At 37.0% G+C, this 17,145-nt stretch overlaps 1 pseudogene; it reads right to left on the bottom strand.

Annotated features, from left to right (window-relative positions):
* Nucleotides 1–15,017: 15,017 nt before the first annotated feature.
* LOC123825005 lies at nucleotides 15,018–15,118 on the bottom strand (annotated as a pseudogene).
* Between the last annotated feature and the right edge of the window lie 2,027 nt (nucleotides 15,119–17,145).

The raw sequence follows: 17,145 nt of genomic DNA, 5'->3' as shown, positions 1-17,145 counted from the left end.
TTTATTCTGGACGTTTGAAATAAATGGAAATTTATTTGGTTTGGAAGTTTAGATTAGTTGGGTATGACTTTACTCTTACCTTCAGAAGGTTGGGTTTATAATGATAAAGCAATTGATATAACTTGATATAACCACTTGATATACCTCTGCCTGTTCTGTTTTTGTTTATTCTGAAAAAGAAAAAAAGAGAAAAGCTCATTTTTGGGGGCATGAAAAAAATTTTTTTTTCTGGTTTCAGCCCAAAGGTGACATAAACCTGCAGTATAAAGTGTTGGGAAAAGGAGAATTGGATACAAATGAGTTCCATTTTGATTGTCTTTAATTATTCCATTGATATTAACACCTTTGAAAGTAAAGGCAAGGATAATTAGTCTAGTGGTACACTATGGTGTTGAAATAATTTTTAAAACATTTCATTATAATTTTCTATTAATTGGATTATTAAAGTGCTTACAGTACTATCATTTTTTCCCTTTAAGTAATAAAATATTTATTATTTAATTTTGAAAAATTTTAAGCATTTCTTTGGTGAATTAACTCAGATTCTTTGTAATTTATTCAGAACATCTCTTTGAATAAGTCTCTGCAGCATTATTAATTGAATTATCTAGTCTAATATTGAACTTGAATAGATTATCAACCCATTGGTTGGAATCTAAATGGAAATGGACTTAGAAGTCTTGTTGACATGGGAGGAGAAAACAGAAAATGATTCTTTGAATTTGCTTTTTTTAAAAAATTCAAAGCATTTTTCTATCTAATTTTTTGTGAAACATGTTAATATATAACTGGTTTATTGTTACCACTGAAAATATAACAACTGGAACTCAACTGCTGACATTACCCACTGAAAATTGATTGTGCCCATGAAGGCAATTACCTCATTTTTCCATGTTAGTAGAGCCTTCCCAATAGCTCCCCATGAACTTCATTGTCACATTTCAATTTGGAGCCCATTACAACAAAATACATAATGTATTGTTCTAAGAATGTTTATATCTTATTTGAGACTGGATGATCTGGATATTTTAATTGTAATATGACAGAAATTTCAGGGACACTAAGATATAGAAATAAGACAATAACACATAGTTTTTTATTTCTTATTAAGTGTAATGCCCAAATAATAGTTATTATTGGTCTTGATTCTGTGACCAAGGATAGGACACTTCTACTTATGTAAGAGGAGGTGGGTCCTAAATAGTGTTTTTGGTGCTGAGGAAGATGACTGGTGTCTGCGTGTGTGTTTTTGTCTGGTGTCCACAGGCTCCAGCTGAACCTTTCAAAGAATTTCCAGGCTAACAATCGAGTGAGGAAAGGAGTATCTTTTTCATTTGTTATTCTTTCATCTAAGGCAGGGATTTTAGATCCAAGCTAAATTTAACAGGATTCTCAGCTCATGACCTAGTCAGTCCTGAATATATGAATTATGGAGCCATATACAGTATTCCATAGGGTGAGTCAGCTGGATTTGTAAACAAAAGCTCCTTCAAACAAAGAACTGGCATGTGTTTATTGTGGTAGTTAGCCTCCAAGATAGTCCGCCATGACCCTTACCTCCTGGAATCCACGTGAGAGTCTCCTCTCACACAGACCACAGGGCTAATCTGTGTGACCAGTAGAGTTCAGTGGAAGTGACAGTGTGTGATTTCTAAGACTAAGTCATAAAGGCATTGAAGTTTATGTTTGGTTTCCTGGAGCTCTTATTCTGGGGAAAGCCAACTGTAAGGACCCATAGGCAGCCCTATGAGGAGGCCCACATGGGGAACAAGTGAGGTCTCCTGCAACAGCTAGCATAGACATACCAGATAATTGAGAAGTACCTGCCATCCTAGTCCAGCCTTCCCATTACTGCAGCACAGCCAACATCTGAGTGTGCTCTCATGAGAGACCCCAAGATAGAGCTATGGCTGCTGAATTGCTCTGAAATTCCTGACCCATAGAAACCATGGAAGGTAGCCTTTCTTGCTTTGAGCCTCCAAGTTTTGGAATGACTTGTTACAAGCATTAAATGCTTACCACAGTTATTTATTCCCCCTCAATATGCAGATGAAGATATCTGAGCTGAAAAGGTAACCTTTGGTGTACCTAGTTTAGAGTAGGTAATTGGAATATGAATTGAATTGATTAATGAATACATAAATAGTTAAAAATGTAACACAAGAATTTAGCTAAGAATTTAGAAATGAATTAGCATCCTGATGACCAGAGAAATATTTTTATATTGTTAAAACATTTAGTTTCATGACATAGGAAATGCATAGAATATATTGAATAATAGTATATAACTGTCTTGCTGTATAGCAGACATGTTTATTTCCACAGCAATATTATGAGAAGAAAATAAGAAATAAGGTCATTTGCTCTTTGGCAGAGGTAGTGTGATAGTTAATGTTATGTGTTATCCTATCTAGGCTATAGTATATGGTTATTTAATCAAACACTAATCTAGGTGTTGCTGGGAAAATTATTTTATAGATGTGGTTAACATCTGTAATCAGTTGACTTTAAGTAACGTGGGTGGGCCTCATACAATTAATTAAAGTTTTTAAGAGCAAAAACTGAGGTTTTCTGAGGAAGAATTTCTTTCTTAATACTGTAGCATTAATTTCTGCTTTAGTTTCCATTCTGCTGGAGTGTAGATTTCAGATGTACCAGCCCTCCACAAACACATGAGCCAATTTCTTGAAATAAATCTCTACTCCCCTACCCCCACTGCAACACACACATCTTATTAGTTTTTTTCCCCCTTCTGATGAACCCTGACTGATTTGAAAAGTTGCTGTTCAGTGAGTATTGATGTTCCTTAGTTAGTTTGATGCCAAGTAATTAGATTGGACAATGCGTTGTGGGCAGTAGTGACCTGTGTCATATTTATTTCAAGCTGCTGAGGAGCCAGGATGCCTACTCCTTCTCTACCTTTCCAGACTGGTAGGACCTTGGAAACTATGTGCTGAAATAACATACTTATGCTGTAAAAGAAGGTAGCCCAACTAGTACTGGACTGTGATGTGAACAAAATTAAATCTTTGTTGTGTTAAGTAACAGAGATGTGAAATTTTGTTATTTCATCAGAGTTTATCCTATCTCAAATAACACACTATCTAAATGGAAAAAAATCAGGTCATGGGCATGTTAATCAGAGGTCTTCTGGTTGTAAGTGAATGAAAATCCATCTCAATCCATTTTTTTTTTTGAGGAAGAGAATACATTGGCTTATATAATTTAAGGGTTTAAGAGTAATCTTTAGATTTAGTCATAGCTAAATCCAAAGAATCAAAAACCATCATCAAAATATGGGTATTACTCTTAGCCTGACATACAATTTTACTCTTTTTTTTTTTTTTTCACCTAAGTTTAGGGGATGATTCTGGCTCACCTGACTGTGTCATGTCCCTGACTTAGGATCACCCACTATGGCTGGGTCAGACTAAACTCATGGACCAAATTATTCATATGTTGATTCTTAGAGTTGGGGTGGTTGAGGGACTGATAAGATCAATCCCACTGATACCACAAGGACTGAAAACCGGTTAGGGGAGATTCTCCAAAGGAAAATTGGGTTCCTGTGACCAGAAGTGGAAGGGAAGTTAGGCAGTAAAACAGTAAGTTTCCATTGCAGGGGAGTAGAAGTTTATATGCCTTTATATATCAGGAGAAAGGAAGTGGGCTGCATTTTTAGAGATACAAATGTATTCATGGAACATTATTTTAAAAACTGGAGTATTGTGGTGAATGAATGGTAAGCTAGCTAGCTATTGCAATGTGATGATTCATTTTAATCAAAGATAAAAGAGATGATCTGTCACATGAAGATCATATACATCAATACTACATCTATCAATGTACAGAAGATGCCACATCTGATTGAAAGCAATTGAAATGATAGTATATCTCTCAAGAAATAAAAGCCCAGAGCAGATTATTCCATATTGAAATCACCCCACAATTATTCATTATTTAAATAATAATGACCTATTTAAGACTTAGAGAGCCATTAATAAACTGTTAGTCATATTCTAATCTCTTTTATGTATTACGAATAAAACTAGTCAAATAAAAAAGTAATTCAAATAGAAAGCTCCTGATTTCTTAATTATATTGTAGTATTTATATTTAATAAGTTGCTAAATGAATTATGGCAACTATTGATTATAAAACACATATAATAGGGATATAATAGGGATATGTATATCCATAACCTAGTTTTGTGATATATATATTTCATAATTGGTAAAACTAAATAAAATTAAGTGAGCACATTATATACACAAAGCACACTGAATAATTGCTAAAGATTTGAAAATTTTATAAAATTTTTTCTCATTTAAGAGGTTTTGGGAACAATTTAAGCAGCATTTGGGATAGGTTGGGTACTAAGAAGAAAAAAATACATTCAAATTACCCTCTTCCTTTTCTTTTTTTTAAAACAAAAATATTGAGCAGAAGCATAGAAAGCAAGAGTCTAACAAAAGACTGAGAGAACTGAAATTTGTACATGTTAATTTTCTGTCAGGTTTCAGGATTATCTTCCTGAATTTTAATGGGCATGACGTTAGTAGGATTGAAGTTAGTAGGATCTCATAGACATTTGGAAATGAACAGAAATTTGGCAAATACCATAATACTGTAACAGAAGCCCCTTGTGGATCTTTTGCTTTGGGTTCTTTTACTCATTGCCAATAAGAACTGTGGCTCTCAATGTCAGCGTTTTTTAAAAAAGGAAAGGAATTATTTAATTAAAAGTTATACAAGTTTAGAGTAATGGCAGAATTTTGGCATTAAGTCCCAAACACACACAGTCCTGCCCTTCCTCTTTGCCCATGCAGGCCAGTCTCAGAGCGTGTCAATCAGAAGTACCACTGGCTCCATGAGGAGGTGCCGCTTGGTTTTGGATTAAGAACTGGAGATTGTGGTGACAGGCTGTTGGTGCTGTGAACCTCGAGAGCCCTGCCCAGCTGAGCATGGATTACTTGGAGGAACTGGCAGAAGTCAGGGTCCTCCCTCCCACTTTTGAGCCACATGGTCCTGAAAGGTCCCACTGCACATGGCTGCCTGCTTTTATTTAAATCCCGGCCAGAACCCTCCTCTGTAACCCCATTTCCAACTCTTCCCACAATCAGCTATACTTGCTAGCACTCCTGTATTTTCCACCTTTCTTGGCTGCCATTGTTAGTCTGGGCAGGCATGGCCCTATGGCTTGGAGCAACCATTTCCAAGCTCTCACTCAGGTGCTGTAACCTGCAGAGCCATCTCCCAGTTACAACATGGGTCAAAGTCAGGCCCAAGCCCAGGCATTCAGCATTACCCTGAAGCTAGCTGCTTGTTATTGATATGTAGAGTAACTCTCAGTCACTGTACTACTGCTTTTACAAGTCTAGCCAGCTAACCTTGTGAGGGGTTTGGGGCCTTCTCAGCCTACACCCTGTTCTGAACATCATTCTACACCCATTACAACACATGAAATAATTACAAAATTATAAGTAAAAGTTTAAAACATTCCTGCTTTCAAAACAAACCACAAGTCAAAGCTGTGAAAAACCTGCACTAATAGATAATTCTTTCCCTGAATCACTTTCAAGAAACTTGCTGTGATGTTTTGATCTGTTATAGAAGATTCTTTTCCAAGTTTTTGAATCAAGCTCACTGCACTTCTACTCAAGTTGATCTAGTACGTACCATGTCCAGGGCACATTAGATGCATTTCTAAGCTCAAAGAACCAAGGGATTGTTCTGAAAGAAGTGAGAATAATTCAGATCTGCTTGTTCCAAATTCCATCTAAAGTTTTTCAGTCAGCTGCAATGCCTCATCCATTACACACTTCATGGGTGTTATGGTTGTGCCACCTGTTCCTGGTGACTCAAGCTTTGTTACAGAAACTGTCTTCTCTGTGAGTCTCAGGACTTTGATGCCAAGATTCCACAGATGCCCCAAAGCCTTCTATCCTCCCTAGTCTCTGGCACTGGGAGCAAAGGGACTGTGAATGTGCACTTGATGTGAAAGCCATAAAGTCTTCCTATGCTTTCACTCCTCTTCCAGAAGCTATTCTTTTCCAGGATGAGCCAGTTTCTAAAACGAGTCCAAACACAATCTCTATCCCCTACCCTACTGGGGATAGTAGCTACAGGTGCTTTGAGTCTCAAAAAAGATTTAAAAAGTAGTTGGTCCTTGGTGCCAGGCAACCTCTGTTTCTGCCTCTGAAACCCAAAGCTGTTAACAAGCCTTTGAAGTAAAGTGAATCCAAGTACAATGCTGGCAGTTTGTTTTTCTAAGGGTCTGGGTGACTGTGGTGAAATTACAGTTGCATTTTTTCTGAGAGTCTCATAGGAGTGAGAATAAAACAAATTATTATCTGAATAAATTATCCTGTAACATTTTTCTTCATGTATATTTTAACAGGGTATCAATTTCAAAATCTAGAGCAGAGATGGTGAAGGTGTGACTTTTGCAGCCATTGCTTTCTCCCTTACCCATGGAAGATACGATTAATTCATCATTTCTATCAGTGGTTTGCACTTGCTTATTAATTCTCAACACAATGGGTAAGAAAGTCTATACTAAAAAATTTGAATCCGAAATTGAGATTAGGTTATGCTTACCATCTGTTCCCTAAAGACTATATAATGTGAAAAATTCTGAAACATAGTGATGTTGCTAACATGGTAGGATGGAATGGAAAGCTGAAGGGTAGTGGGGGAGAGAAGAGATGACTGATTGAAGTTGTGTTTTAATGAGGTCTTGTGGAGCATGTACTCTGGGTGGGCCCACTTTGAACCTTGGATTTGCTCTTAAGCCTTTATTCTGGGCACCTTTATATTGAGAGTCCATCCAAGCATAATCAGGCTCAGGAGACATGTATTCTAAAGAACATTCCTTAGGCGGGAGGAATTCTCTCTTCCTAGGGGGAGAGTCATCCTTTTTGTTCTCAGGCCTTCACCAGGTTGGATGAGCCCAGCCCACCCACACTGGGGAGGGCAAACTTCTTTACTCAGACTACTGATTTAAATGTTAATCTCACTAAAAAACACTCTCACAGAAAAATCTGGAATAATGTTTGATCAAATATCAGGACACCCTCTGGCCCTGTCAAGTTGACACGTAATGTTAGCTGTCACACCTGGAATTTTTTTTTTTTTTAAAGATTTTATTTATTTATTTTTTAGGGAGGGAAGGGAGGGGGAGAGAGAGAGAGAGAGAGAGAGAGAGAGGGAGAGAAACATCAATGTGCGGTTGCTGGGGGTTATGGCCTGCAACCCAGTAATGTACCCTAGCTGGGAATCGAACCTGGGACACTTTGGTTCCCAGCCCACGCTCAATCCACTGAGCTATGCCAGCCAGGGCTTTGGAAGTTTTTTTCTTGAAAGGGTGGAACTAGAGACAAACGGATTTTATTTTCTGGGTCTAGTTTTTTAAAATTTCATGCAAGCATGCTTTCCCTTGTGGGGGCATGCCCTTGCCTTTTACTTCTCCCTCTTCTTTCTCCACAGGCAGGCATCTCCTAAATTCTAAAAGATCCCAAAAGACTTGCAACCAGGAAAGCAGTGAGCAGCTGCAGCTTCTCTTGGGCTAAGCCCCCTGAAATGTCCCCAAGGCCCCTTTTCTCGGACTCTCTTGTGAGTTGACAGCAGCCCTGCCTAGTCTCACTTCTTCCCCATAACTTGTCTAGAGAGCCCGGGCAACCCCACCTAGTATCTCTCCTTGGGTGCTCCTCCCTCCCTGGTTTCACTGTCCCCAGCTTTAGTAAATGTACTCTCAAAAAAAAGTCATGCAAGTTGTAATATATTTTGTATTTTATACACATACACATATACCATATTTTGACATGTATAATGTGCACTTTTTTTGCCCCAGTTTTTGAGGGAAAAACAAGGATGTGCATTATACATGGGTAGTACTAATTCTATATCTATATAAATGTTTTTATTTCCTTTACTTATGCTTATGCATTAAAAGTATAACTCTAGAAAGCAATAATGATATCCATATATAGAATAATACCCTGGAATACTATAATCAGTTTTGTTTTGAAATATAAATAAGTAAATAATTGATTAAAAAATGAAAACAAAATAATTTTTTTCTCTGAAAGTTTGGGCCAAAAACATGGGTGTGCATTATATATGGCAAAATATAGTATGTATATATATTGTTCTTTGTTTGTTCATTTGTCTTTTTTTTGTTTCCCTGAAAGTATTTTCCTGGACTATCCAGATTCACTTGCATTACAATTACAAATGTTATTTCAGAGTGTTAATTATCCAGAGAACTAATACTCATTTAATAAAAGCATATTGAATTCTAGTTCAGAAGGATAACATTATCTAAATTTGTTCTTTAATTTCAAGAGGGCAGCCTATTCAAAGCCTAAAAACAACATTGCATTAATCATATATTTGCAACTTATTTAAAGTCTCATGTATGTCTAATTTATGTTATTGAATGTGTATCAGGCATCCACACACAGGCACACTGACATACACATTTAAACTGCAATGAAAGGGAACCAACCTCATGGGAAAATATATTTCTTAATGATACCTTGGAAAAGGGTTTAATGTCTAAAGAACCCATATGACTCCAGTCCAGGAAGATAAACAATCCAATTAAAAAGTGGGCAAAAGATCTGAACAGACATTTCACCAAGAAGGTCATATAGAGGGCACAGAGACATGAAAGGATGCTCAGCATTGATAGCCATCAGAGAGATGCAAATTAAAACCATAGTGAGATACTACTTCACACTGGTCAGAATTGTCATCATAAACAAATCAATAAACAAGTGCTTGTGAGGTTGTGGAGAAAAGGGAAACTTAGTGCACTGTTGGTGGGAATGCAGATGGGTACAGTCACTGTGGAAAACAGTATGGAATTTCCTTAGAAAACTGAAAATGGAACTGCCTTTTGACCCAGCAATTCTATTGCTGGGACTATACCCTAAGAACCCTGAAACACCAATTCAAAAGAACCTATGAACCCCAATGCTCAAAGCAGGACAATTTACAATTGCCAAGTATAGGAAGCAACCCAAGTGCCTCAGTAAATGAGTGGATCAAACAACTGTGGTACATTTACAAAATGGAATACTATGCAGCAGAAAGAAAGCAGGAACTTCTACCCTTCATGACAGCATGGATGGAACTGGAGAGCATTATGCTAAGTGAAATAAGCCAGGCAGTAAAATTCTATGCAGGCATGCTTTCCCTTGTGGGGGCATGCCCTTACCTTTTGAACAAATACCATGTGATCTCATCTATAAGTGGGACCTAATCAACAAAACAATCAAGTGAGTAAAATATAACCAGAAACATTGAAATAAAAAAACAAAGTGACAATAACTAGAGGGGAAGGTGGAGGGGGATAACAGAGGAAGGGTCATCAAGGAACATGTATAAAGGACCCATGGACAAAGCCAAAGGGGGCTAGAATTGAGGGTAGGATGTGGGGGTGGGGTGGGGGAAAGTGGGGGTGGGAAAATGGAAACAACTGTACTTGAATAACTGAAATAAATAAATACAATAAAAATAAACTGCAATGAATTTTAAAATAACTTCTCTTGTAAAATTTTCTACATTATCTTTTATTTCTCTTTTCCCTAATTTGTTTGAAAACTAACTTCAGATATTTGGTAGGCATCCCTAAGATTTTTGGCTTTTCTTCCTTTATTTTATAATGTGAAAGAGAAGCAGCTGAGAGAAAACAGAACCAAATTTGGTTGGCCCTGATACAAATTTCAACTATTTATATTCCACAACAACCAAACATTTTTTAAAGTAGTAATGACCTTAGCCACAATCTAAATTTTATTATATCAGCAAAACTATACACTCTGAAATCAAAACTATACCAAGAGTTCATTGTAGTTTAGTGGGTATGTGAATTTATAAAATGACAAAAATCACAGGATAATACTCACCTTTTTAAATTCACTTCTGGAAAATGTATTTTAAACACTTTTCATTTTTCCACAGGAATCTAACATTGCAACTGCGTTCCCGCACAGTTGCTCTCCTGGCTTGGCTGTGACTAGCAACATATTATAAAAGCAAATATAACATGATAAACCTATAATAAACTTAATAATAAAATTATTTTATAAGTGCTATAGATTTTGAAAAATGGTTTATCTATATTTTTTCAGATTATACTCAAAGCAATCTACTCTATGTTAAAACATTGGCAAATTACTTAAAATGTTTAAGTAATAAAAATTCTGTGGGGGTCAAAAAACATGGACATAGGATGTTCCTTGAAGTTCAGTCTTGAGCTTGAAGAAACAAAGTGATACTGGGATGAGTAATTTGTTCACTATTATACAGTAAGCAGAGTAACAGACCAGACTAAAACCCAGTGCTGTTGAATTTAGTTAATGTTCCTTCTGTGTCAGGGAAGGAACACCGGCAATGCACTTTAGAAAGGGGGTAAGAACTATGGTACATGTACACAACGGAATACTATGCAGCAGAAAGAAAGAAGGAGCTCTTACCCTTCGCAACAGCATGGATGGAACTGGAGAGCATTATGCTAAGTGAAATAAGCCAGGCAGCAAAAGACAAATACTATATCATCTCATGTATAATAGGAACCTAATGAACAAAACAAATAAATGAGCAAAATAGAACCAGAGGCATGGGAACGAGGAACAGACTGATAGTGACTAGAGGAGAGGTTAAAAGGGGTTAAGGGTGGAAAGATGGGAAAGGGATTAGTCAAGGAATGTGTGTGAATGATCCACAAACTTGGACAACAGGGTGGGTGGGGATTGTGTGTGGGAGCAGAGGGTAGGATGGCTTGAGGAGAGTGAAGGGAGAAAAACTGAGACAACTGTGATAGAACAAAAAGCAATTGTAATAAAATGAAAAAAGAAACTGTAATAGAATTTGAAAAAAATGGATAAGAAGACCATGGGAAGGGAGAAGACATTCCTTGCTAAAGGAACTTCAAGAGCAGTGCTTCAAGTGCCTATAATCAGTGAAACCAGATTTCCTAAAATGTAAGGAGGAAAGTGAAACTTGAGCCTCTGATCAAAGGGAACCAACCATAGATTTACCTTCCACAGGTGGGGCCAGCTGCTCAGAACTCCCCCTGCTTTGGTCTTTTAAATTAATTTATTCAAACTTATTTGTTCAACCTGCTATGTTCCACATATGGGGAATACAAATGTAAACAGGTTTTCAGACACCAGAAAAGGAGCAAAACTTAAAAAGTAGAGTAAATGTAGCATATATTTGATATAAAGTGAAGATGCTAACTACAACAGCAGCAAAATGATTTAATAGTAGGGTTGATTGCCTTAGAATTTTGTTGGGCTTGGGGACTGATTTAAATGAACCACACAGCTTAAAAACTGCCCAGGGAGGTTTTACTGATGACTTGTTTCTGATCAATTTCCTTGTTGCAAGAAAAAACACTTTAAATTATGCTGTTAACCTTACTGAATGCTCAATGTTATGTTTGTCCTTTTTAAATTTAGACGTCGCAGCCTTTAAATATTAAATATTTTATAAGTGCTATAAAACATCATTAAGCATTTCAGTTATGATGGGTTGAAGAAAGGTCCCTTCTTATTCCTATTCCTTCTGTTCTATCTACCTTCAAGGAAGATTTATTCAAGGAGAGAACACAGGACTTTCTTTAGCCTTAGTTGGGAGATTTACCTTCTTCTTTTCCTTCCCTTCCAAGCCTGGAGAATATTTGTCAGAACAATCTCCTTTGGGAACTAGAGTCAATAAAGGTGATGAGAAATAAAGTTCAGGTTTCGATTAGGCAGACTTGAAGGAGCAAAGACACCCAATGTGCTGGACAAAAGAGAAAAGTGTGTCTGATACCATTTCCAAGCTGACAACAAAAATTATTCATATTTTTCACTGTATACTCCAAACACCCTCTGGAGTAAACAAGAGGAATTTTTCTTGTTTAAAATTTTAATAGGCTTTTCTACTATAATGTGCCATACTTCATAATCACTGAGTTTGTGTTGCTGTCTGTGCATACGTTGGCTTTAGGTAACCAGAGACATATAGGGATTATGTGTAATTAATAGTTCTCCTTATTTTTTTCTCATATTTCAGAAATATTTAGTTTCTCTGATGCAAATATTAGTTTTGCAAATGAATTAATCACATGCTGTACCCTATAGTATGTACATGGTGCTGGAGAGTCCTCATCTGATGATCTGTCCCTTGTCTGGTACTAATATAACATAGCAATTGGGATCTGGGCTTGCCACTTGGTAGCTGTGTTATCTTAGACCAGTTACTCACTTTCCATTTACCTCAATTTCTTCAATTGACAATGAGGGTATAATAACAATTCCTCATGTATTTGTTATAAGATCAAATAGGTTCACATTATAAAACATCTTATGTGTACTTGTTAAGTAAATAAAATAACTTTCCCCCTTCTAAATGTATATGCAGATACCTATCTATCTCCAGACTTCTGTTTGACTGATTGTTGGGAACCACCCTTCCTGGTATCAGAAGCTGTAACCCCCACCAAGGCTAAGGCTGAGGGAACGACCTTGTACCATAAGCCAGCAAGGAGACAAAGCTTATCTCCCTGGTAGGAGAACTACTTCTGCTCCTTTTACTTCACCCAGCCTGGCCCCCAATGCTTGGTTGGTTAGCCAATGATGGGTAAGATTCCCCAAGGGGGCGGGAATGATCTAAGACAGGCACGATCACGTAGGAGGCCCCCAAGGAAGGACTTTGAGGGGTACGGCAAAAGGGGGTGATGGGCCCTGGCCCCTCGGCTTTGACAAAAGCCTGAGTCTTCCTTGTCTGTGAGAAAATCTCCTAATCTCTTGGCTGCCTTACTTCCCTTGCTCCACCTAAGCCTGAAACAATGACAGGGTGGTGTAGCCCTGTGCTGGAAAGGGCAGGTTCCCGGGTGATCAGGCCTAAGAAAGAATATGTAAAATCCTGTGAAACCTGCTTTGTTTAGAATGCTCTCAATTGAATGATAAAGGTCCAAGGAAGAAGAAAGTTTGTTCCTTAAAGTTTTTTACAGCTCTTTAGCTATCTGACCCTGACTCAAAATAGGCCCTCAGAGTTTCTTGTTATTTGATCCTTACTTCCTGGCAATGAGTAATGAGCTTTACCTGAATTCTTATGCAAATGAACCCAATAAAAAGCCTGCTCAGGTGGGAGAATGGGGCACTCTCCCTTAGGGGTACTCTCCCCTGGGGTGGGTGGCCATGGCATTCCCCACTAGAGAGAGTGGCCATTCCATTCCTACTTCCCCACAGGACCTGGTTGTCTCTGTGTATTTTTTTCCCGTGTGTCCACGAGCCATCCGCAGCTTCCATGGTCACTGCCGGTCAGTGATCACGTCAACTGATAGACTAATTTGCTATCTTTTTCTTGTCTTCATTTCTCTTCTATTTCCTTATTAGGTTTCAGAGGGAGAAAAAAAATAAGAAATTACTGGTAAGACTGGCCTGTGTGTGACAACTATTCAAACCTGATTACAGATCAGTTAGTGTACTATGGGAAGCAAGTAACAAATTCAATTCAATGCCAGTGGTTTAAATTGGCTCACAAAATAAAGGGTTCAGGGCTGGCTTGACTCAGTGAGTATAATATCTCTGCAGTTTTCTGTGGCTTTGATCCTTTTACTATGATAGGTTTTTCCTGAGTTTGCCTTGCAAAATGCCTTTAGAGGTTCCAGGCTCCATATAATGGGCATATAGAAGATGAGAGTGAGTCTATTTTGCTTTTGTTTCATGACTTCCTGGCCCATATTTGGTTACAGGCTGGTTTCTGAAACAATTTTTGAAGCTAGGAGACCACCATGAACTAATTGGATTAGCTGAACCAGTCTCTTTAATATGGGGGATGGCGATATTCTTGGAAAATGAGGCCCAAACTCTGGTGCCAGGGCCCATCAACTTCCTTTTAATAACATTGATAATAGTGGGAGGAGTCAATGTCTGAATAAGAGCAGGAGTGTGTTAGCAAAGAGGAAGGAGGAATTGATACTGTACACACAGCTCTTGATGTCTATCTAACACATAGGTCATATTTTCTACATGAGAAGATGTCTGAATGAGGAGACAGTTGTGGCTGGTGCACCTTCAAACTTTGTAAAGTGTTTTTTTAAATTATATGCTTCATTTTTAGGATGCGTTTGGTTTGGAAACTGGGCATACAGAAGACAACGTGATCAGCCTTGTCTGTCCATGTGTTGACGATGGCACCAGGGCGGCACTCATCTAACTGTAGTTCTGGGCTTATTTAAAAAAAAATCATTTATAGTATTAAATGTTTTTTATTTTATTTTGGAATAATTTTAAACTTGTGGAAAGTTTGCAAGGATAGTACAATTAACTTTTCTTCTCCGAACCCTGTGTAAGTTACCAACATGATGCCCCTTACACCCCCATACTTATGTGTAATCCCCAAAGCAAAGACATGTCCCTACCTGAGCATCCTATAGTTATCAGAATCAGAAAATTAACATTGCTACATTACTTCTAGCTGGTTTCCAACCTCATTTATGTTTTGGCAGTTGTCCCAATAATATGCTTTATAGCTAAAAGATCCAGTCAATGATCACATGTTGCATTTGGTTTCTTTTTAATCTCCCTTAATCTTCAATTTCATTCATTCTTGACTTCCATGACTTTTATAGGCCATTCACTTGGTAGAACACCCCTCAGTCTGGGTATGTCTGTGTGAGGTTTTCTCACAATTAGATTTAGATTACGTATATGTGGCAGGTGTATCACAGAAGCACAGACATAATGGTGTGTTCTTTTTACTGCATTTATCAGTGCTCTATGATTTTAATTTGCTCCATTATTGGTTATGATCACTTTGAATCCTTGATTATGGTGGCATCTGTCAGGTTACTCTACTGTAAAGTTATTAACTTCTCTTTATAATTAACAGTAGCTTGGAAGAATTTCTGTGCAAAGGTAGATTGGCCTTCAGGGCTAGTTTAATGCAATTCTTTTATTTTTGCAATTTCATTAGTTCTTTTTACATGTAAATATGTAAGTATCTTATTCTTCTTTTCAAATATCGAATACCTCACAAATTTGCATGTCCTCCTGGCACAGGGGCATACTATTCTTCTCTGTATTTTCCAGGTAAATATCTCATTCTTTGTCAAACTTATCCATTAGTTTTAGTATCTATTGCTATATTTTGGCTGAATTATTATGATAAAAGTTGCTAATTGTTTAATTTTTCTAATGTAAGCATTCCTTCTATATTTATAATTGCCATTCTAGTGTAGCATTCCTATTTATTTATTTACTTATTTCTATAGATATGAGCTCACAAATTACTATTTTATAAATAGTAATAATTTTAAATGAGCTATAATTTTGTTTTTTGATGTTCACATTGTTCTTGAATTGGTCAATGGACGTTCCTTCCTATTGGCTTCTGTGTCATTTCAATATGTCTCTTTCATTCATTGAGTACTTTATTGTTTTCTCACATAAAAAGTTGTTTTAGGCCTGTCTTGTATGTTTCTAATTTCAACCCCAGAGTCAGACATTTCTCTAACGGGCTTTGCTTTTTAAATAGAGAATGGTATTTAGAAACCAAGATTTAGGTGTTAGATATGCTCATTGTGAATGGGGTTTCACTATTCCCAGGGTCTCTCAGTCAGAGATAGAGAAAATACTTCAGTTCTTCAGTATTCTGAAGAATATTCAATACTTCAATATTCTGTTTTTCAATTCAGCATACCAAAATCTAACTTTAGCTTTCTTCGAGGGGTAATTCTCTGAATTATGTAGAGGACATTGGGTCATACACAAAGCGCTTCCATGAAATGTCCAACTGTATTAGTTTCCAATGGCTGCTGTAGCAAATTAGCAGAAACTTTGTGGTTTAAAATAACACAAATGAATTTCCTACAGTTGTGGAGGCAGAAGTCTGAAATCAGTTTCACTGGGCTAAAGTCAAGATGTCGCAGCACTTATTCTTTCAGGAGGCTGTGGAAGAGAATCTGTTTCTATTTTCTAGAGCCCACCTGTATTCCCTGGCCTGGAGCCGGTCCCTCTTTCTTCAAAGCTCATCCCTCTAATCTCTACTTTTCTCTTCCAGTTTATGCAACAGTCTTTCTTGGTTCTGACTATGACTTCTCCTGCTTCTCCTTTGAGATTACGTTGGGCCTGCACTGATAATTGCCTCACCTCAAAATTTTTAATTTAATCTCATCTACAAAGTCTCTTTTACCATGGAAGGTGAAATGTTCACAAATTCCAGGGATTAGAACACTAATGTCTTTAGAGCCACTGCAATGCAAACACTCAGCCAATCTGTTTCAATTTTCTTATTATTTGTGGATTAAATTTCGCTTTTGAGTTGTATTAATCAGGACACTTTCATTTGCAAATGTTAAAGGCATGGGCTCCCATAAATGAAAGTCACAGTGATATCTGCTATGGGCCCTGTTGAATCCAGAGGGTCAAGGATATTGATCAGAATCTTTTTCTCCATCCTGCAGCCTGCTCTCTGCTCTGTGTGTGTGTGTGTCCTTAGCCCAGCTCTAATCTTCCTATTGGCAAGAAAGCTTCTAGTAGCTCCAGGATTTATTTTTCCATTTTGGAACCCTGGACATTAACAGATTTTTTTCCCCCTTATTGTGTTAAAATCTAGTCAAGTGAGTTTCATTGATCCAATTTTAATGGGACTCTATAAATCAAAGTAGTTGCTGCTCTTATTGAAACTGCAACAATTTTATATATTTTTAATTTATATACCACTTAATATATTATTAGTTTATTCATTCAAAGTTTTTCTCAAATGCCTTTCTTTCTCCCAACTTCTTTCTTTCTTTCTTTCTTTCTTACTTTCTTTCTTTCTTTCTTTCTTTCTTTCTTTCAGTACCTCATTTAAAAAAGAATCAGATGGCTTATTAGTGATTTTTATTGCTTTTTCAGTTTTTGTTTTAACATTTTAAATGTGTTTTGGGATGTAAAAATAATTTACAAAGTTATGATTTCAATAATTTACTTATTAATTATTAAATTTAATAGATTTGCTTTTATTGAGTGATTTTTATAATAATGCATATATGTAAATTGTTATGTCATTTTCCCATCATGCATTAGTGAACCCAAAGGTGAGAATATAATGCATGGTTGTGGCAGGCATTTAGACATATAAAAATATGAAAAATATACT

Source organism: Phyllostomus hastatus, unplaced genomic scaffold (assembly GCF_019186645.2).
Source record: "Phyllostomus hastatus isolate PE091 unplaced genomic scaffold, TTU_PhHast_1.1 phas_contig_58, whole genome shotgun sequence".
Lineage (NCBI taxonomy): Eukaryota > Metazoa > Chordata > Mammalia > Chiroptera > Phyllostomidae > Phyllostomus > Phyllostomus hastatus.
The sequence above is the reverse complement of the archived record's forward strand: the minus strand, read 5'-3'. Positions and strand labels throughout refer to the sequence as shown.